The sequence below is a fragment of the Phocoena phocoena genome, chromosome 12 (genome assembly GCF_963924675.1).
Source record: "Phocoena phocoena chromosome 12, mPhoPho1.1, whole genome shotgun sequence".
Classification (NCBI taxonomy): Eukaryota; Metazoa; Chordata; class Mammalia; order Artiodactyla; family Phocoenidae; genus Phocoena; species Phocoena phocoena.
Genome location: NC_089230.1, coordinates 79,756,590 through 79,779,150, shown reverse-complemented (window position 1 = coordinate 79,779,150; position 22,561 = coordinate 79,756,590). Strand labels below are relative to the sequence as shown.

Sequence of the window (22,561 nt, the reverse complement as noted above, 5' to 3'; positions counted from 1 at the left end):
GCTGTGAGGAGACGGACCGAGGGGACAGGAGGGAGGAAATCTGCAGCAGGGCACGCTTATGGAGGAAGATGGGACTGCCATGGAAGCAGGGCGCTACTGCTGAGTCACACACACGGCAAGGAGCCGCTATTGCAACCTCTCTCTCCCCACACGCCGGCGCCTGCCAACGACAATAAAAGAAGCCCGCTCAGGGTTGGCTCTTGTATGCCTGCTGCCAAGCAGTAAAAAAGCCCCCTCAGAGCTGACCCTCACGTGACGGCTACCAGGAGCCAGAAAACCCCGGCCAGGGCTGGCCCTCACATGCCTTACGCTGGGCTCCAGAAAAGGCCCTCATTAGGGCCATATCTCTTGTGCCCATGACCGCCCGCTTCCCTGTGCTCTTGACGCGACTGGGGCTCCCGCCATCCAAGCAGTCATACCACCTCTGCACCTGGTCTTCAGAGGGTAAACCCAAGAGTTCCAAGGCAGCCTCAGGACCAGACTTCTGTGGGTGGACCACACACAGAGGTGGGGATAAAACCAAAGCTGAACTCCAGGGATGGGGTGACTAAGGAAGAAGATCGAAAATCTTTCCATCAGCTGTACAAGCTGCAGATTAAATCCCCGCAATCAGCTAGGTAGACCCTGTATCTGTGGAATATCTGAGTAGACAGTGAGTGTTCCCACAAATGAAAATGGTCTAGCTCTGGCAGATGTGGGCTTGGGGGCAGCACACACCGGAATTGGGCCATATCAAAGTCTGAGCGGTGCGCACGGGGCCCTCAGCAGGTCCAGAGACCAGCCCAGAGGCAAAGGAGAGCCTCTTGGGGAGGCAAAGGTGGGCTGTGGCTCACGGCGTGTGCAAGGACACTTACAGCGGAGACCCCAGGGAAGCATAGTTATTACTATTAATTTTATTATATTCTGATTCATTCTGTTTTTGGTTCTAGCTTTTTTTTTTTTGGTTTCTTTCTTTTTTTGTTTGTTATTGTTTTAGTTTTTTGTGTTTTTTTTGTTCTTTTTTGTTGTTGCTGTTTTTTTGTCTTTTGGGATTTCTAAGTTTTATAACTTGCAGCTCAATACCAAAAAAACAAACAACGCGATCCAAAAATGGTCAGAAGACCTAAAAAGACATTTCTCCAAAGAAGACATACAGATTGCCAACAAACACATGAAAAGATGCTCAACATCACTAATATTAGAGAAATGCAAACCAAAACCACAATGAGGTATAATCTCACACCAGTCAGAATGGCCATCATCAAAAAGTCTACAAACAACCAATGCTGGAGAGGGTGTGGAGAAAAGGGAACCCTCTTGCACTGTTGGTGGGAATGTAAATGGATACAGCCACTATGGAAAACAGTATGGAAGTTCCTTAAAAAACTAAAAATAGAACTACCATACGACCCAGCAATCCCACTACTGGGCATATACCTTGAGAAAGCCATAATTCAAAAAGATACATGTACCACAATGTTCATTGCAGCAGTATTTACAATTGCCAGGATATAGAAGCAATCTAAATGTCCATCGACAGATGAATGGATAAAGAGGATGTGGTGCATATATACAATAGAGTACTACTCAGCCATGAAAAGGAATGAAATTGAGATATTTGTAATGAGGTGGATGGACCTAGACAGTGCCATACAGAGTGAAGTTAGTCAGAAAGAGAAAAACAAATACTGTATGCCAATGCACATTTATGGAATCTAAAAAAATGGTACTGATGAACCTAGTGGCAGGGCAGGAATAAAGACACAGATGTAGAGAATGGACTTGAGGGCACGGGGTGAGGGCAGTGCGGAAGCTGGGATGAAGTGAGAGAATAGCATTGACATATATACTCTATCAAATGTAAAATGGATGGCCAGTGGGATGCAGCCGCATAGCACAGGGAGATCAACTCAGTGCTTTGTGACCACCTAGAGGGGTGGGATAGGGAGGGTGGGAGGGAGGCTCAAGAGGGAGGAGATATGGGGATATATGTACACGTATAGCTGATTCACTTTGTTGTACAACAGAAACTAACACAACATTGTAAAGCAATTATACTCCAATAAAGATATAAAGAAATGAAAAAAAAGTTTCACACAAATGATTTCGTATAATCCCATAATAGCCTCTTTATTCCCACCTGTATATTGCCCCTCTCCCTTCACTCTCCCCACTGGTAACCACTAGTTTGTTCTCTATGTCTGAAAGTCTGTTTCTTTTTTGTTTTATTCACTAGTTTGTTGGGTTTTTTTAGATTCCACATGTAAGTGATAGCATACAGTATCACACATCATATTATATTTCACTTAACGTTATATCCTCTAGGTCCATCCATGTTGCTGCAAATGGCAAAATTTCATTCCTTTTACAGATGAGTAGTATTCCACTGTATATATATACCACATCTTCTTTATCCATTCACCCGAAAGATGGACATTTAGGTTTCTTCTATACCTTGGCAATTATACATAATGCTGCTATGAACATTGGGGTGCATGTATCTTTTCTAATTACTGTTTATGGTTTTGTTTTGTTTTTTTTTTTTTTTTGGCTATATACCCAGGAGTGGAATTGTTGTGTCATATAGTAGTTCTATTTTTAGTTTTTTGAAAAATGAAAACACAATGATCCAAAACATATGAGACACAGCAAAAGCAGTTCTAAGAGGGAAGTTTATAGTAATACAAGCTTACCTCAGGAAACAAGAAAAAATTTAAATAAACAACCTAACCTTATACCTAAAGCAACTATAGAAATAAGAACAAGCAAAACCCAGAGTTAGTAGAAGGAAAGAAATCATAAAGGTCAAAGCAGAAATAAATAGAGACTAAAAAAACAATAGAAAAGATTAATGAAACTAAAAGCTGGTACTTTTAAAAGATAAAATTGATAAACCTTTAACCAGACTCATCAAGAAAAAGGAGATGGCCCAAATTAACAAAATCAGAAATAAAAAAGGAGAAGTTACAACTGACAGCACAGAAATACAAAGGATCATAAGAGGCTACTATGAACTGCCAATAAAATGGACAACCTAGAAGAAATGGACAAATTCTCAGAAAGGTACAATCTCCCAAGACTGAACCAGGAAGAACTAGAAAATATGAACATACCAATTACCAGTAATGAAATTGAATCAGTAATTTTAAAACTCCCAACAAACAAAAGTCTAAGACCAGATGGCTTCACAGGTCTACCAAACATTTAGAGAAAAGTTAACACCTATCCTTCTCAAACTATTCCAAAAAATTGCAGAGGGAGAAACACTTCCAAAATCATTCTATGAGGCCACCATAACCCTGATACCAAAACCAGACAAAGATATCACCATAAAAGAAAATTATAGATCAATATCACTGATGAAGATAGATGCAGAAATTCTCAACAAAATATTAACAAACCAAATATAACAATATTTTTAAAGGATCATACACCATGATCAAGTGGGATTTATCCCAGGGATGCAAGGATTTTTTAATATCCACAAATCAATCAAAGCGATACACCACATTAACAAATTGAAGAATAAAAACCATATGATCATCTCAGCAGATGCAGAAAAAGCTTTTTTGATACAGTTCAACACCAGTTTATGAAAAAAACCCTCCAGAAAGTGGGCATAGAGGGAAAATACTTCAACATAATAAAGGTCATGTACAACAAATACTGTTTCTTGTTTGAAGCCTTTATTCTCCTAGGCCTTCCCAGAGTTCTGTAGAGCGGGCTTAAGCAATTGATAGGACATTAGAGTCACAGGACTCCTAGTTCCTCCTGAAGAGATATAGATAACAATCTGATATATAGATAGCAATCTCTGAGTTCTTCTACAGAAACTAAGACCTCCACCCATGTGGAGGATGGTGACTACATGCTGACCAGAGCACTTAGACCCCAGACTGTTTGGAGCCAGAAGGTTGAGATTCCAGAGACATCACCGTTACCTCACCACCAACCAATCAGAAGAAAGTGACACACCTTGCAGCCCTCACCCCAAATTTTGCCTTTAAAAACTCATATCTGAAACCCTTTGGGGAGTTCAGATCTTTTGAGCACAAGCTGTCCATTCACCTTGCTGGGCACCCTGCGATAAACCTTTCTCTGCTCCAAACTCCAACATTTTGGTTTGTTTGACTTCACTGTGCATCAGGCACATGAACTTGGGTTTGACAACAATGATAACTAATCATTCAATCTGACTGAGGGTTATGTCAACATCCAGATAGTGCAAAAGAACCTGAACTAGTCTTTGTTCCTGCTGAGGTGGACACCTGGTGGACTAGGTGCAGAAGATGGATGAGTGACAGGTAATGGTATCCAGGACAAGAAAACATCACACTGCCTCTTCTTTTGGTGAGTCATTTGGGCCCTGGAAAAACTCTATAGAAGCTCGAGGACTATCTCTTATCCAGATAAAGATAATAGGTGGAAAATTTTCCCTTGCATTGAAAACAAACATGACATAGGACCTTTCCTGGGTGACATACCAGGATGATATTGCAATCAAACTCTGTGGTTTGATTCCACAAGTTACATCCTCAAACCTCTCAAGGAAATTGTGACACTAGAACAATGGGCTTTTTTTAGCACATCTGCCAAATCACCAAATATTCTGGATGACTCACAAGCCACCCTTGTACAACTTGGGATATTACAGCTGCCCCATGATTAAGCTACCCGATGCTGTGAACTATACATGGGTGGATATAAAATCTGGACTTACTTGATTACGTGACAGAACCAAGCTTTACAGCTGCCAGGACCAGACTACTGGCCTCCTATATCGGCTATTTCACAGTCTGTTTTGCTCTCACAGATCGACAGAAATGCATGGGAAATGGAGGTGTTTGGACACTAATAGTACCAATGGCCAAGGTCATGGAATACTCCAGACCTTGGGAATTTCAGGTTCCACTCTAATCTTGTCTGTAAACCACACTGGTCTTTTAAAATATTTAAGTTTATAAAAGATTCCCACCTAAATGGTGAGGAAAGTGTGGACTTGGGTACCTGGCTCCTTCTGTTACTGAATACTCCACCCTAAATACCAGCCAAGTTACAAACCTGAGCTCTTTTGTTCATAAAGTTGTGTCACATAAATGTGTTAGTCGATAGATCATAGAGAATCCTCTTGTGCCTCACAGCTCCAAGTTCTTTTTGGCCATGAGGGTCTTCTTCTCAAGCTTTGGAGATTGTAAATTGGAAAAAGCAATCTTAAATCTCTCCATGGTAATGGAACAAGAGTTCAATACCACTATGCAAACTCTGAAAATATTCCAGTCAGAATTTAACAGCTTAGACTCTGGGGTGCTCCAAAATATTTGTGCCCTAGAAACACTGACTGCCCAGCAAAGAGGAGTTTGTTGAAATCATTAGTGAAAAATATTGCTTTTATGTGGATTAAATGGGTCAAGCAGTATCTAACATCTGTCTAATAAAAGAAAAGATTAGCTTTTTCCATCAGATAAATGGAACTTACACATTTTATTGGACTGAACAATTCCCAGGATTGGGGAACTGGTATAAGTGTGGTGAAATGTGCTCTGATTGTTCATTTCTATTCATTCATCCTCCTTCTAAACTATGTTCTTTTCTTCCTTTGCAGATTTCTTACAGTTAAGTTACTTAACTTATTTTCTCTCTCCACAGTCATCAGCTGAACTTTTTGTATGTCAGACTTCCAGGGAAGTTTTAGAGGAGGGAACTGAAGGGGCTCAGGGCAGGCCACCCCAAAATGTGTCACTCTGGTATGCAAATTATTTTGAGTTGAAAACAGGCAAAGCCCAAAAGATTGAGGAAGAACCTTTGAACCTCCCTCTAACTGCCTAAAAGAATTCAAGATAGAAGGCCTTTTGCAGGAAGGAGCTATCCCCACAAATAGTAAAGTATGAACTAAGTGTGGTAGAACCTAGCAAGACCCATTTGATCAAAGTTCTCTCTGTGTCTCATTGTCTCCAGATGGCCCAGCAAACATTTGTTCGCCAATCATTAATTGTGTTTCATTTTCCTGTGAGTTACCTTACTTCCTTTTGAAGTCCCCAACACCTACCTCCTTCTCCTTAGTCCACAGTGACCTATATACCTCATCTCAACTTACTGGTTTTGGAACCCCTCATGCTTGTATGAATTCACGATACATGCTGTCAACAAAAATTAATCAATAGTCTATAAAAGAAGTGAGAAATTTTATTCGAACCAAACTTGAAGATTATAACCCAGGAACAGCATCACAGAAAGTTCTGACAACTGTTCTGCCTGTCAGAAATCAAGGCACTGTTATATATAATTTGTTTTAGACAGAGGGCTGTACATTATATATATTATTGAGAGTTTACACAATCCAGATCTAAGCATTATCATGGCCCCTTATAAGATCAAGAAGGAATGTTATCTTTAAGGAGTTGTCTTGTTGGTGCTAGGAGAGTGTTGCTCTTTATGGTTGAGCAGGTATTTCTGCCAATGAGAGAGGTCTGGTCGATGCAGATACACAATGCCCAGTAGAGGGGAGAGAGGACGCCAAAGGGCACAGAAAATTTTTTTGTTTCAATTTTTCTTGTCATAAAATATGAATTTTTTTTCACAATGCATAATAAATTTGATTATCTCCTGCTAATATCTGCCTTATGTCATTTTAATTGCCAGCCAAAAAACAAAAACATGAAAAGGGGAAAAGGGAATATTCCCCTCTACCACAATATATAAAATGAGTTTCATGGCCTAACATTTAAAGTTACTACTATTAGTAGCACTAAAAATACATATCTTAAAGTCTATCATCTTATTATGAATTAATAAATTAATATAATTTTGTACCTTCCAGGCCAGATGTTTATCAAATATAACATCTCACATTAACATGTCTGCAATAATAAGCCAAATATAGAATTTTTTTTTTTGGCTTACAGTGGTATTTAAAATTTGATATTAAAATAGAAACAGTACAGATTGTCTTATTTTTGTATTTTATTCCTATTTGTATCAATGTAATATTTGCTTATAGTATAAAAATAAAATAATACTGAAAGGTTCATAACTATTATAAGCTGTTTCTTATTCCTAATTTATCCTACTCTTGGTACCGAACCAGGTCTGTTTGCCTGACATGCAGCAAGTCAAATGCTGAGATGCCAAGGTTTACAGCCAAGAAAGGGTTTATCCCCAAGGCAATCAAGGGAGAAAATGGGAGAACAAGTCTCAGTTCCACCTCCCCAAAGGGGAGGGGCTTGGAATATTTATGGGATAAACAGGGTGGTCTTAGGCATGGGGAAAAGTGATTGGAGGCAGGGAAAAATGTGTTTTGCACCAGGTACATCTGGGTTACATGCTTCTGATTATTCAAAATGGAGGCCCTCAGCATGATCCAAGGGTGGAGTTTTCTGGTCCTCTGTGGTCAACAGGCCATTCATCAGACATCTGCACAGGCCTAGTTTTAGGGTTGGTGTCCCAACCAGTCTTAACTGGCTGGCACTGTCAGGAGCTGACACCAATCTCCTATAGAACAGCTAGTTGCCTGAAGCTGGGAAGGTGTGCAATGAAAGAGAGGAAAAATAAAGAAGAAAATAACTAAAGTGAACTTAATCAATGAAGGCAGTTTACAAGCAAAGGGGGTTTAAACAAGCTGTTCCCTCATCTATTATTCTGTAGGACAGGCTTAAGAATTTCTAGTAGTTATCAGCTTCTGTCAACCCTATGGGGCACAGTTTCACTCTCCATCCACTTGATTTTCAGAAGCAATAACTTTTAACTCTTGTAGCTGTTTCTTCTTTGCTTGTTTCTGATTACAGGGAAACAATTATACATGTAAAATACATGTATCTCTCTATATATATATTATAGATATAGATGGAATATGAATGTATACATACTTACATATAATTTTTCCTTATTTTTATTTTTGTCAGAGTAGTATTTGCTCATAATATAAAAGAAAAATAGATCATTCCTGGGTCAAATGGTGTACGATGATTATGAATCATCTCTTGTACAACTTACATTGATTTTCCTGGAATAATTGCTTCATTATTTCCTTACATCAGATTGCTCTCTAAGTCTTGGAACCAAATTCAGCATTTTGCAGCATTAGATCACTTTTTCCTAGATTTCATGTCTTCTTCCTTCTTGGATGATTCCTCATTTTGCAATCTTTGGACATAGGAGATAGCATCTGAGGTCCTTGTGTTTGGAAATGTCTGTATTCTACCTTCACACTTGACTGTGTCTTTATTCTACCTTCACACTTGACTCTGTCTTTATTCTACCTTCACACTTGACTGATACATTGACAGAACGTAGGATTCTGGGTTTCAAGACATTATCAGAATTTTGATGGCATTACTCCCATACGCTAGCATTTTGTGACTCAAAGTATAGTCAGGTCACCAGCAGCACCAGCATCATCTGGGAGCTTGTTAGAAAGACATCAGAACTACTGAATCCGAATTTGCATTGTAACAGCTATTCAGTGATTTGTAAGCATGTAAACATTAGAGAAGCACTGATCTAACCTGAAGTGTTGCTATTCCTTTATATGGTCTTGTTTCATTTGTTGGGCTGAAGATGCAATGAGTCATTTACAACTTGAGAATTATGTCCTTTGTTTCTGGGAATTGTCCTTGTATAGTTCCTTCATAATTCCTTCTTTGCCATTTTGTCTCCTAATTGGAATGTCTCCTAAATAGATGTGGAAACTCCAGGACTGATCCTCTAAGTCCTCATCTTTTCTCTCCTTTTTCACTCTTTTCATCTATTTTCTTTCTAAAAAAATTGTTGCATTGTCTTCCAACTCCATTGAACTGTGTATCAGCTATCATAGTTGTAACTTCAATGAGCTCTTCCATTTTTCTGATTGTTCCTTTTACATCTCATTGTCCAGACCAGGTCATAATATACACCTACCTGCATGGGATGCTGAGAAATTTATTTTTTCATTCCAGTGAGAAGTGTTGTTAACAAACTCAGGTTTGTCTACTTGACACTTAAAAGCCAGCACACCAGTACTCAAGAGACGAGTTTGCTTGGAAAGGAAAGGCTGCTTTATTCAGGAGTCCAGCAACCTGGGGAGAAGGTGGACTTATGTCCAAAAACCAACTCTGAAGATTCTGCTTGACTGTGAAAGTTTTAAGGGGACAATCATTTGGAGAGGGGGTCAGAGTCTTGCACTGTGTACAGATTTTCTTCTGACTGGTTGGTGGTGAGGTAACAGGGATTCTATGCTCAGCCTGAAGTTACCGTCTTCCACCTCAGTGGGGGCCTTAGTTCCTACAGAAGAACTCAAAGGTATTGTTATATATATTCCTTGAGGAGGCACCAGAACCCTGCCCCAGGCCTGCACTATTGTTTCTTGACTGCTCCTCCTTAGTTTCTGCATTCCTTCCCTTCCTTGATAAACAAATATTTGAATCTGCCCTTTGGAATTCAGGGAATGTCAAAGAGGCTGAATAAAGCCTATTCCCTACAAACAAGAAACAAGGGACACAGAAAGGATTTGTGCCCAACAGGGTCCCACAGGGTCCTGCTCCATTTCAATGTGACCTGCTAAAAATCAGTATTCTGTTACTAAGGAAAGGGAGAAAGTATAAAGTGGTTGGTAACTACAAGCTTCTACCACAAGTTCCAAATAACTAACATTTCATATGAAATAATAATGTGTTGTCTGTTTATTTGTTTGGTTTACATCTATCTATAAGCCTTCTTGTCATAAAGTAGAATAAATGATAACTAGTAAGCATTGGAGAAAATTATTTGAAAACAGAAACATCTGAACCAAATACCATTTCAATTTTCAAATTCAGAATAGTGCTACAATTTAGAGTTAACCAACTCCATACCTTCTAAAATATGTAAGATCTGAGTCAGATCTTACAAATTGCAGTCAGAGGACTGATTCTTGTAGAGGTTATAGTAAAGTGTACAAATTACTTTTGTTCCCTGGAACAGAGTCTGAATGCTTTATTACTGAAAGGATTACACCCTTTGACTGTTCAGACTTTGGAAGGACAGGTGTGTAGAGGTGAAAGAGGAAAGATAAATTGCCTAGTAAGTTTACCAGTCAAACCAACCTCCCTAATTATAGTATAAGCCCTGATGGTTAGCTTTTCTTTTTGTAATTCAAGTGCCTGACTTAAGCTTTGATTGTCACGGCATCCACTTCAAACAGGCATGCATTTCAAAGAGGCATTCAACAAGACTATCTGGAATAAACACTTTGCCAGATAAAGAGCCAAGCTGAGCCTCCTTTATTTTAGAGATGTTGGTTGATTTTGATAACTGACCATTTGGGTCACTTGTTTTTTCACTTCAAACTTCAAATCTTCAAAGTTCTGCTCTTCTATTTTACATTCATCAATAAAGGGTGGCCCAGGAAACCCTAGACCCCTAACCCTAACCCCAATAAAAGCAGAACCTCAGGCTCATGCTTTCTTTCTCTCTTTCTCTCTCCTGGGACCTCACTGTGTGCCCCCTGGCATGCGTTGTAAATGCCAGGGCATGTAAGTAATAAACTCTTTTTTTCTTCAAAGTCTCCTAATGGTTATTGCTGAAGGGCATCTTGCAAACACAATAAGAATCATAAGGGTCCTTCAGTGTCATATTGATTTGGAAAGGGGAAAGGTCTGTGAGAAGTGATCTGGGGGCTTCCCTGGTGGCTCAGTGGTTAAGAATCAGCCTGCCACTTCAGGGACACGGGTTTGAGCCCTGGTCTGGGAAGATCCCACATGCCGCGGAGCAACTAAGCTCGTGCGCCTCAACTGCTGAGCCTGCGCTCTAGAGCCCTCGAGCCACGCCTACTGAAGCCCGCAGGCCTAGAGTCCATGCTACACAACAAGAGAAGCCACCAGAATGAGAAGTCCGTGCACCACAATGAAGAGTAACCCCCTGCTTGCCACAACTACAGAAAGCCCGTGCACAGCAATGAAGACCCAATGCAGCCAAAAAATAAATCAATTAATTTTTTAAAAAAAGAAGCAATTTGGGGTACAGGTGAGTCCCCTCAGGCATTTCTATCCAATAGCAGTACTGAGATCAGTACAAAACACCATAGTCCTCATCATCCATGAAGTCATTAGATTACATTTCTATCCTTCCATTTGGTCACCTCTTGACTAAAACAACAGAAATCCTAAAATATCTTGTATTTACATAAAAAAATCTACCCTGTGGCAGTGAAACAACTCTACAACCCTAAAAATTAAACTTCTCATAGAAGAGAAAGGATCAGTGGAAGATGCAAAATCTATCCATCATTGGAAATCTCTCGTATTATTCCTGAATGCAAAACCCTCATTGGGTTAGCCAGAAAATATTTTAAAATTTTAGAGTTACTTCAACCACATTGGGTTAATACTGATATTTCTAACTATTAAAATATTTGTTAGAGAAGAATTGTGGTTGACAGATAGCAAATGTAAAATAACTTGACATTTAAAGAAACAAATAGAAATTGATTAGTACATGTTCTCAGTATGCTTATTTTATATGTCATTGTTATATCTAAAACTTATATGTTCTTTCTCAAAATTTATAAAAACCCCAAAAGTTTAGAGATTCTATTCGTGAGGTTTAGCTTTATTTAATTTATTTTATAGTATAATATACTTTACTTATATTTATATGTTTCTATACAGCAGATGTCTATTATATATTCTATCTATCATCTATTTTGTTGCAGATAGATCAATGCAAATATAGAAGTTCATTAACATATAGATCTTTAGTCTTGTCCAGTCTTTTTGAGACATTAAAAAAAAAAAACTAAGAGGAGTAGCAAAATTTAGCTACGTTCATTCATATTACTGGAAACTATTGCTTCTGGCATAGCAATTAAAACTGATGTTTGTGACTGCCAGAAATAATGAAGTTTTAGATTTATGATGAGGACTGCAGAGTTATGCCCTTATTTTATTTTTAAAGGTAAAAGGTTTACAGTCATCGAGGCTTGAACTTGTGCAGTGCATTCATTCCAGAAATGTGGGAGTGAAGGAATGTGAGTGCAAGGCCCGAAAATGTTATCATGTCATGGAAATGGGACAATAAAAAGGATGCTAATAATTTAGCAATTTATTTTTAAATGTTTTGTGTAAAACATATACAGCCCTCAGCAATTCAGTAACAAAATCAGAAAACTTAAGAGTTATATATGTCATTATATTCTTCATCTTTATTTTCCCTACAGATATTAAATCTCACAGCAAGGTGTTCTTCTTCATTAATCATTAGAAAATTCTCAATTCCCCAGAGAAGCCAGTTTACACTAAAAATAACATTCAGAAAAAAACCAGTACTGGCTTCTCTTCTTTTCTTACCCCTTTTATTTTCCTGCCACTTCTCTCTTGACATTTTTATTTGAAGCACAATTTCTACTTTAACATTCTGTATCCCAATAACCCTACCACTTCCTCTGAGGAAAAAAATCAACTAGACTGCTGTAATAGTTATGATTTAATTATTTTCTTTTTCTCACGTTTTCAAACTTTTGCTTTCAACTTCCTTTGCATGAGGCAAAAGGATAAATTATTTTCCACTTTACTGAAAAATAATCAGGAGCTATTTTCTTAATCTGTCTCAGGTGTGGCCTGAGTCTTCTGAGATGGTCACAATTATGGCTCCCATATTTTTGGAATCAAGGGACTTGAGGACAAAGTACTGTGTTTGTTCCCACACAGAGCTTTTCTAGAAAAAAAGGTTCTTCTTTATTTTTACATTTTATATGTATCCAAATTATGCTAGAATGAAATCTCTCTTAAGCCAAGTATAGGTTTATTTATTTAGGAAATAAATAATACATTCACACAGGTTAACTTACAGAGATAGAAATACAGATAAATAGATAATAATTTTGAACGAGTAGTCAGAAATGCACTGAAAACTGGCATATTATTTCCTCAATGAAAGATTAATGTAAGGTTTCAAAGAAATCCAAAATATTCCTATCAAATTGAATATGTTTACATCATTATTAATAAAATTCTCCTGCTGCTTCTTTTATTTTAAATTTATTTATTTTATTATTTTTAACTGAACTTTGAATAGGCAAAGTTCACATATGTATGCATGTATGTAACATATACATACATAAATATACTAATATGCTTTTCTCTGGGGCATTTTCTTGTTTGTGAGAGTCTATCTTGTGAATTACGTGTGTTCTCCCCAGACAGAGAAAGCTCTGGAAGGAGAGAAGGGTGAGGCAGAAATGTAGAGAGGAGAGAGCAGAGCCTGTGCTTTCCTCCCTCCCTACCAGTGGTTGAGAGCTGTGGGGACTAAAGCAGACCTATTCCTGGGAGATGCAAGACTCCTTTGAAGGCTGACTTGGGCTCAAGAATTCCTGATGGCTTTGCCAAATCTTTCTTTCTTTTTTTTTTTTTTTTTTTGCGGTACACGGGCCTCTCACTGTTGTGGCCTCTCCCATTGTGGAGCACAGACCCCGGACACGCAGGCCCAGCGGCCATGGCTCACGGGCCCAGCCGCTCCGCGGCATGTGGGATCTTCCCAGACCGGGGCACAAACGCGTGTCCCCTGCATCGGTAGGTGGACTCTCAACCACTGTGCCACCAGGGAAGCCCTGCCAAATCTTTCTTACACTGCATAGAAATCTAGGATGTCTCCACTCAACCTTCTATGCCCTGTCCTTCACTTGGGGTCAATTTGCATCTTGGTCTCCTATCTGTCCCAGCCTTTTCCATCTCCCTCCCTATTTCCTTTAAACAAGCTTTTCCCCTAATAATATCATTGCACATTTAATCATATCTCGATGTCTACTTTTCAAAGGAGTCTAGATGTGTGCATCCACCAGCTAGTCTACGACTTGATGCCTCACTGGGTCACTGCCTTCTGTAGAGCTTGAGATGGAGCTGTTCTGTATTGTACTGGAGTGGTGGGCCATGCCTATATGCATTTGTCAAATATCTTAGAACATACATTACAAAGAATGAGTTTTAATGTGTACAATTTAAAAATCAATCAAAATTTTGGGGATTCTGGATAGAGTGCAGACTGAAACAAACAAATCTAACTGTATTATAAATGTATATATGGCATTGCCTCACAGAAAGGGGTGGGGGGAAAATGAGCTGACGATAAATGTGTTTTGACCAGATGAAGACAAAAGGAAGTGAATATGAACACTGCACTCTAATTGGCAAGTTTGCTTCTGGCTGTGGTTTGTGTTAACAATTCTGAACCTGCTTTACATATATACTGGGTTGAACAAGTTCATGGATGGTGGATGCTGGGAGCCAGGTCTCTCACTGTTGCAGAGGGAAGTAACAGATAAGCAAGGTGGAGGGAGAAAGGTTAGACTGAACTCTATGGAACTGAATTGGCGTGGATGCATTAATATGAATGCTGTTTAACTTTATATTTAGACAAATACATACAAAAATAATTATAGATATGTGTGTACACATGGGTTAGTTTACATACATATATTCCCTTGATCTTGAAAAGTCTTGAATGGTGATAATACAGGAGCAATAAGCACACTTAGCACTCAGATCTTGATTTCTAAATACCATTCTCAGTGAAAGGAAACCTGGCTCCTCAGAGAAATGGATGATTCTAAATCTGAGCAGGGAATATATATGATGACAATGGATCATCTCGTAGTGCCTGAAAGTAAGGATGGGTTCAAAAAAACAAAATGATGGAGTTACAAAAAAGGGATGCAGAAAACATCTAGAAAGAGCTTCCAGTGGTCAAAGCTAGAAGAAATTGAGAAACCAAATAAACAGTGCGGTACTATATTACATCTCAAAGTATAAAATAAATATCCATGTGTCCATACTGATATAAATAAATGAGTGAATAAATATATGGGAGAGAAGGGACAAATCTTCCATATGGAAGAATTCTAAACAATATAAGCAGATATTCAAACCTCCAGGAAGGGGAACTTAACCTCAAGTGCTGGCTAGACTCAGTAATTTGCATCCAAAGAATAGATTATACAAAGCTGAATCCCTCCTCTGAATCGCCCGTGGCAGAAGCAGGCTGCTTGTCTCAAGGTTATCGATTATGATCATCCTGCCACTCACCCCTATCCAATGACTTGTTGATGCAGGGAATGGTCTAGAAGACAAAGACTCACCCTTTTAACTCAAAAGGGGCAACACTGAAGGTTATGCCAGCTCCAGAGCCCCCCGTAAGATTTGCTGGAATCTCATTTCCAATTTCATCAAATTTCAATTTCTCCTGGCTCAACTCTGCTCCTTACTTTCATTTATACATATTTTCCAGACAGGCCTCTCTAGGAAACCACCTGCATGCAAATCCCCAACTCAAAGTGACCTCTCAGGGGCTTTACCTAAGACACTCTGCAAAAAAGAAGGAAGGAGGCAGGGAGAATGTAGGTGGTAGGTATACAGTGAAGAAGAAGGTATTAGATTAGGGAATAGATGCAATGATGAAACAGGAATGAAAACTTGGAGAAGTAAATAATGATAAGTAGATTTTACTAGGCCAGAGGACAGGGTACAGAGCATAGTATGATAGGAGATGGACACGTTTGATAGAATGGAGATAGAAAATCTCTTGGATTTCAACGAATCCTGAACGTAGAGGGAGCATCTACTCTCCCCATAGATTCCCTAACACCCTTTGAGTGCACACCAAGTGTGGCTCTTCTTCTACTCACCTTCAGCCACTGCTCGTGGATCACTGGAATGACCTGTCCCTGTCATAGTTTACAAAGGATTACTTTGGCCCAGCCCAAACAGTCTTAATAACTTAATAGTCTTAATTCCAGTTTAGCAGGAATATAAATATTACTGCCAAGTTTCATCAAGTCTAAAAATCTCTTTGGGATCTAAACTGACCCAGAAATAATGGAATTATTTATCCTAATTTGGAAGCAAAGAGAAATTAAGAAAGTGCTGGAGAGTATATGAAACATTTAGTTGCCCTGTTGTATAAATTGAGTTTGTGGCTACAAGATGGAAATGAATGTTATATAAAACATAGGCTAGATTTGGTTAGACTCATGTTCCCATAAGGAAGCAGGCTCAGCTGAGATTTCTTATGGGTAGCTCTGGGGCCCTGGAGGGTAACAAGAGTAATTGGATTCCTACAAATTTGGATGGACAGACCAGCATTAAAAAGGATCAGGAGCGGGCTTCCATGGTGGTGCAGTGGTTAAGAATCTGCCTGCCAATGCAAGGGACACAGGTTCGAGCCCTGGCCCAGGAAGATCCCACATGTCGCAGAGCAACTAATCCCATGCACCACAACTACTGAGCCTGAGCTCTAGAGCCCAGAAGCCACAACTACTGAGCCCACTCATCACAACTACTGAAGCCTACATGCCTAGAGCCCGTGCTCCGCAACAAGAGAAGCCACGACAATGAGAAGCCCATGCACCACAACGAAGAGTAACTCCCACTCACCGCAACTAGAGAAAGCCTGCGCACAGCAACGAAGACCCAACACAGCCAAAAATAAATAAATAAATAAATTTATTTTTAAAAAAAGAATGATCAGGAACACTAGAAGTGTAATGATGGGCCAAATGGTTCTATACACAGACAAATCCAGTTTCTCAAGGAGAACCCTGCGACTAGAGAAACAGTCCAATTATGATGCAAATTCCAGATTCTCACAGGCTGATGTCATGTCATCTCATTGTACTCTTACCTCAATTAAACTGTAAATAGAAGCCATATCTTTCTAGTGAATAGGTATTTTCATCACAGTAAAGAAATACCAGTAGAAAACTATGTATCTTTTTACAGACTTTTACCAAATTCTATGGTGTGTATCATCTAATTATTAAAGATTATGGTTAGAGAAAGAAATGACTCAAAAAACTGTCCTACTGAAAGCAATCTATTTCCTAATTCATTTCTATAGAAAATAATTTAACCTGTAAGTAAAATCAAGAATTTCCTAAATAACCATATTGAAAACTGAACCAGAGATCATAAAAGTAATCTAGAAGAAAATTTGAAAGTCTTGGAATTTTCAAACCCCCAAGATGGTGCAAGAAACAGACACGTTTTTGCCTATTTCAAAGATTTTCATTCCAAAAGGATTTTTCAACATAATATTAAGCAATTCCTTTGTGTGTGGGAGAGCAGGGAGAAGGGGTTTGTAGTGTGGGCAACTTGCCAAAAATGGTATTTTATATTTATATTTTTTATATTTTATATTTTCTGTTTATATTTTATGTATTTTATATTTATACTTTTCTTCTTCCTCCCCTTTATTTCTACTAATCAAATTGTGCTTTTAATGAAATCATTACAGCATCATTAATAGTTTTGAAAGGTTATCTGTTTCTGTCTCCTGCAGAATGTTGTTCCAAGCTTAATCATTTTGTTTTAAGCTTTTTGTATGTGTCAATATCTACCCATTATCAACATTAATATTTTGGAAATAAAAACTGCAACTGACAAATTGCTTAAATTTGCATATATAGATAGAAGTTAATTTTAGAAATTCCTATAGCCACTATATTTTATCTATTCATTTTTCTCCTAACAATTTAGAATGGTATAAATTAGAATGTATATAAAATACTTACAGAGAAAAAAATATAACTATGATTTTGTGCTGGGGATTTCAGGATGTTTTAAATTTAGCTAATCTGCTTTCATAAATAAATCCTGTTAATTTTCCTTTGCAAATATGTATAACTCATGCAAACTTCACTTATTTCTTTCCATTTATGCTAAATGATTTTAGAATAATAAATGATTCATATATGAGATAGCCATTTCTAAGCATATAGAAATAATTTCTAGAATACATATTATGCAGTAACCACTTATTCATGGCATTTCCTTTTTTCTTGCATTTAATTCATTTTTCCTCCCTCTATTCCCATCCATTCTATGTTTTATCAGAATGAGAAAACTGTGTTTACACAGTTAAGGAAAATGAATCAACTTATCACATCTAATTTTCCTGAGTTTAAAATTAAGAACAGAAGATGGTAAAATTTGGCTGCATCTTAAAATGCTCTGAATTATCTTGCCAACTCTGTTACTAATTATTCTAAAATTGGATTTAATTTTATAACTAACACCATGATTCCCATTTTTTTTTTACTATTCCTAGTTGGAAAAATACCAGAGTCTAAAATAAATGCCTTAGGCAATTTCACATCTAAAATTGCATTTTAGGAGTGGCAGAGGAAGACACCAGAATAACGTGTTAGGAAATTAAAAAACACGACCCAGTGGATGTTTGTTTTCTGGAGGACCCTTCTTCCATAGCTGTTGAGCAAGGAGTAATTTTCACTGGAAGAATTCTGTACTATTTCTTCCACCAGCATCATAAAAGTGCTTTTTCTTGCTCAAATCCTATGACAATTGATTCTGAGAATAATCCAGAGAGCACAAACTATGATATAAAATGAAAGTGTAATTTTTTTCCAAATATATTTTTTCTCTGTGTCCAAGAAAGCAAAGACAAGTTATTGCAAAGACAGTGACATTTAACAGAGGAAAAGAGGTAAGCCATGGGAATCAACCTGCAATAGTGAGGCTTCAGACTCCACTCAACTAGACATGGGAGGTCTTCCTTGGAAAGGCAGTGATAGAGTGGGAAGAGCTCACTGGGAAGAAAGCCTGACTCTGGATCCTGGCTCTGTAACTTACTAGGCCTGAATAAGGACAAGTTTTCAGCCTTTTTCTGAGTCTTGGTTTCCGTACTTGTAAAACAGACAGAATAAAAACAACCTTATATGATTATTTTGACTATCAAATAAACAGTGAAGGTTAAGCATGAAATGGGTGTTCAATGCTAACCTCTGCATGGGTCTACTCAGAAAGCTGGTCTCATTAGCTTTAAAGGTGGGATGCTTCATCACCTTGCTCTGGCTGAAGAGTCAAATATATGTAACTCAAAGTAGGCTGTACATTTCTGGAAAATTCTATTTTAAGGGGAGAGAAGGAGAATAAAAAGAAGGTTATACATTTATCTAGTACCTACCAAGTGACAGACACTGTTTCCACAAACATATTATATGATAACTAATTTAATCCTGAGACACACCCTATGAGATAGGTACTATTCTAGTCCTCACTTTCTTAGCATAAAGAAGCTAAGAAATGTGCTTGAGGAGAGAAGGAGTCAAGATGCCAGAATAGGAGGACACGGAATTTGTTGCTCCTCACAAATACATCTACAGATGGGACAGTTCTCACAGAGCACCTGCTGAACATTAGTTGAACACTTCAGACACCTAAAAGGACAAGAAAAATCCCCTCACAACCAGGTAGGAGAAAAGAAAGAAGAAAAAAGAAAAGAAGAATCAAAAAAGAGACCAGCAATCCTGGGGGGAAGCTGAAGGTGAGGGAAGGTCTCCACACTCAGAAAAATTCCCTCTCAGTGGGAAATCAGCTGGAACAGAAAGAAATCTTTGGGGTGTCAAAGGATAATGCAGCAGGTGGTCTGTGAAAGGCAGGATAAAGTAAGAACTGTGCGCATAGACTACACTGTAGCTCTGAGCATTCCAGCCTGAGGTGTGAGTCTCCAGTTCAGACTGGGGGCTAGGTGCCAGAAAGTGGGGTTTGGAGTGCAGACCCAGGGAGGGGACAGCTGTTGGCTGTGAAAAGACAGGTGAGGGGACAGGAGTAAGTAGCTCCACAGCCAGGAAAGTTTGTGAAAAAAGCCTGGGTCACCATAGAAGAAAGGTGTCACTGCTGTTTGGCATGCAATGGGCAGGACCACCATTACAATCCCTTTCCCCACCCACCAGCTTCTTTGGCCTCTGCAGGTACTGGGAGGGACTCCCATCTGAGTAGGCTTTCCTGTCCCTCAAGCCAAGACATCCTCCACCCGCATAGGCTCTGGGGTCCTGAGTACCACCCATCCCAAAGCTTCCTGGGGAATCGCCCTGAGTGCCCCTGCCTGAGATGGAAATCCACCAGTGCTGGTGGGGGCTGAGTGCTAAAGCATGAGGTTAAGAGAGCAGATCTGGGGAGAGGACTGCTGTTGGCTGAGCGAATACAACAGAGGTGATGGGAGTGAGGGGTTCCGTGGCCAGGAATGCCCCTAGTGGAAGCATGGTCTGCCCAAGAAATGAGTCACTATTGTTGAGAGGCATGCAAGGGGCAGGTCTGCCACTGCCCCCACATGCCAGCCCCTGTCTCCCCGGGCACTGGGAGGGACTCCCAGCAGAGCAAGCACACCCCAGTCTGTTGTAACTGCCTGCTGGTCTCTGCCACCACAGGCAACTCATGCACACCCCAACTGTGGCTGCCGTACCCCTCCCCAGCCTGAGGGAGTAAGTGTGCCCCAATCAGCTGCTGCCTTTGCTCCCTCTTGCCTGGGCAAGGAGCAGACGCCTGAGGGTGGCACATATGCAGAGGTGGGGCCAAAGCCAAAGTTGGGCCCCAGGGGCCAGGCGACTAAGGAAGAGGAATGGTAACCTTTCCCTGCAACTACACAAGCCGCAGATTAAACCCCCAACATTAGCTTGGGAAATTCTGTGTCTTTGGAATAGCTGAATAGACAACAAGTGTTCTCACAATTGATACTGGTATAGCCTTAACAGCAATGGACTTTGGGGACAAGTATACATAGGAGTTGGGCCAGGTTAGTGTCTGAGCTGGCCCCACAGTGCCAACAGTAGGTCCAGAGACCTACCTAGAGGTACTGGAGGGCCTCCTGGGGAGGTGAGGATTGGCTCTGGCTCACTGTGGTAGCAAGGACACTGATAGCTGAGGCCCCAAGAAAATATACTTATTAATATTATGCTTTTTTTCTTCATTTTGTTCAGTTGTTGGTGGTGGTGTTTTTATTATTTTTATTTTCATTAAAAAATTTTTTTAATATATATATTTTAATTTTGCTATTTTTACTTTTTGTTGTTTTGCATTTTTTTCTTTTTTGTTGTTTTTTTACTTTATTTTATTATATTTTATCTCTTTTGATTGTTTTTATGTGGTTTTTTTAATGTTTTCTTTGATTTTTTTAATTTGCTTTCTGCTTTTGTTTTATTTTCCATTTTTTGTTTTTGTTAGTTTAGTCCTCATTGATTTTTCTCATTTTTCAGTTCTTTGTTTGCTCTCTTGGTTTTTTTTTTTTTAGTTTTTGGTTTTTGGGGTTTTTTTTTTCTTTTCCTTTTCACTCTGCTTCTTGTTTGTTTCTGTTAGTTTGGTTTTGCTTTTATCATTTGTCTTGGATTTGGTGTGTCTGTTTTCTTTCTTCTATTTTTTTTGTGTGTGCATTGTTGCTACTGTGTGTTTGTTTCTGTCTTTGCTATTTCTCTTGGATTTTGTTTGTCTGTTTGTTTTCTTTTCTTCTTTTTTCTTGTTTTTCTTTCATTTTTCTCTGGCTGCACTACATGTCTTGTGTGCTCTTGGCTCCCCAGCCAGGGGTTGGGTCAGGGCCTCTGGGGTGAGAGTGTCAAGTTGAGGATGCTGGATTACCAGAGAATTCACAAGCTCAGGGAATATTAATTGGCATGCATTCTCCAGGAGGTATCCATCTCATCTCAAGACACAGCTCCACCCAACCACCTGCAAGCTCCAGTGCTGATAACCTCACACCACACAACCAGTAAGACAGGAAAACAGCCACCAGCAGCAGGCTGCTTAAAGTCATACTAAGCTCACAGACATCCCAAAACACACCACCTGACATGGCTCTGCCCATCAGAGGAAAAGACTGAGCTCCACTCACCAGAGCACAGGCACCAGTTGCTCCCACCAAGAACCTACACAGGCACCAGGACCAACCTCGCTCACCACGGAGCAGACAACAGAGCAAGAGGAATTACAACCATGCAGCCTGTAGAAAGGAGACCATAAAAATGGTGGGTTAGACAAAATGAGACAACAGAGAAATATGTTGCAGATGAACGAGCAAGGTAAAATCCCACAAGAACAAATAAATGAAGAGGAAATAGGTAATCTACATGAAAAAGAATTCAGAGTAATAATAATAAAGATATCCAAGATCTCAGAAATAGAATTGAGACACAGATAGAGAAGATATAAGAAATATTTAACAAGGACCTAGAAGAAATAAAGAACAAACAGTCAGTGATAGATGACACAATACCTGAAATGAAAAATACAATTGAAGGAATCAATAGCAGAATAACTGAGGCAGAAGAAAGGATAAGTGAGCTGGAAGATATAATGGTGGAAATGACTGCCGAGGAGCAGAATAAGGGGGAAAAAAATGAAAACAAATGAGTACAGTCTCAGAGACTTCTGGGACAACATTAAACACACCAACATTCGAATTATAGAGGTCCCAGAAGAAGAAGAGAAAGGGAAAGGGCCTGAGAAAATATTTGAAGAGATGATAGTCAAAAACTTCCGGGGCTTCCCTGGTGGCGCAGTGGTTGAGAGTCCGCCTGCCGATGCAGGGGACACGGGTTCGTGCCCCGGTCTGGGAAGATCCCACATGCCACGGAGCGGCTGGGCCCGTGAGCCATGGCCGCTGAGCCTGCGTGTCCGGAGCCTGTCCTCCGCAACGGGAGAGGCCACAACAGTGAGAGGCCCGCGTAACGCATAAAAAAAAAAAAAAAAAAAAAAAAAAAAAAAAAAAAAACTTCCTGAATGTGGGAAAAGAAATAGCCAATCAAGTCCAGGAAGCACAGAGAGTCCCATACAGGATAAACCCAAGGAGAAACATG

The 22,561-nt window shown here is 39.3% G+C and overlaps 1 pseudogene; it reads right to left on the bottom strand.

Moving 5' to 3' along the window:
- Window positions 1–259: 259 nt before the first annotated feature.
- Window positions 260–22,561, bottom strand: part of LOC136131910 (nuclear pore complex protein Nup50 pseudogene) — a 175,917-nt pseudogene continuing 153,615 nt past the window's right edge.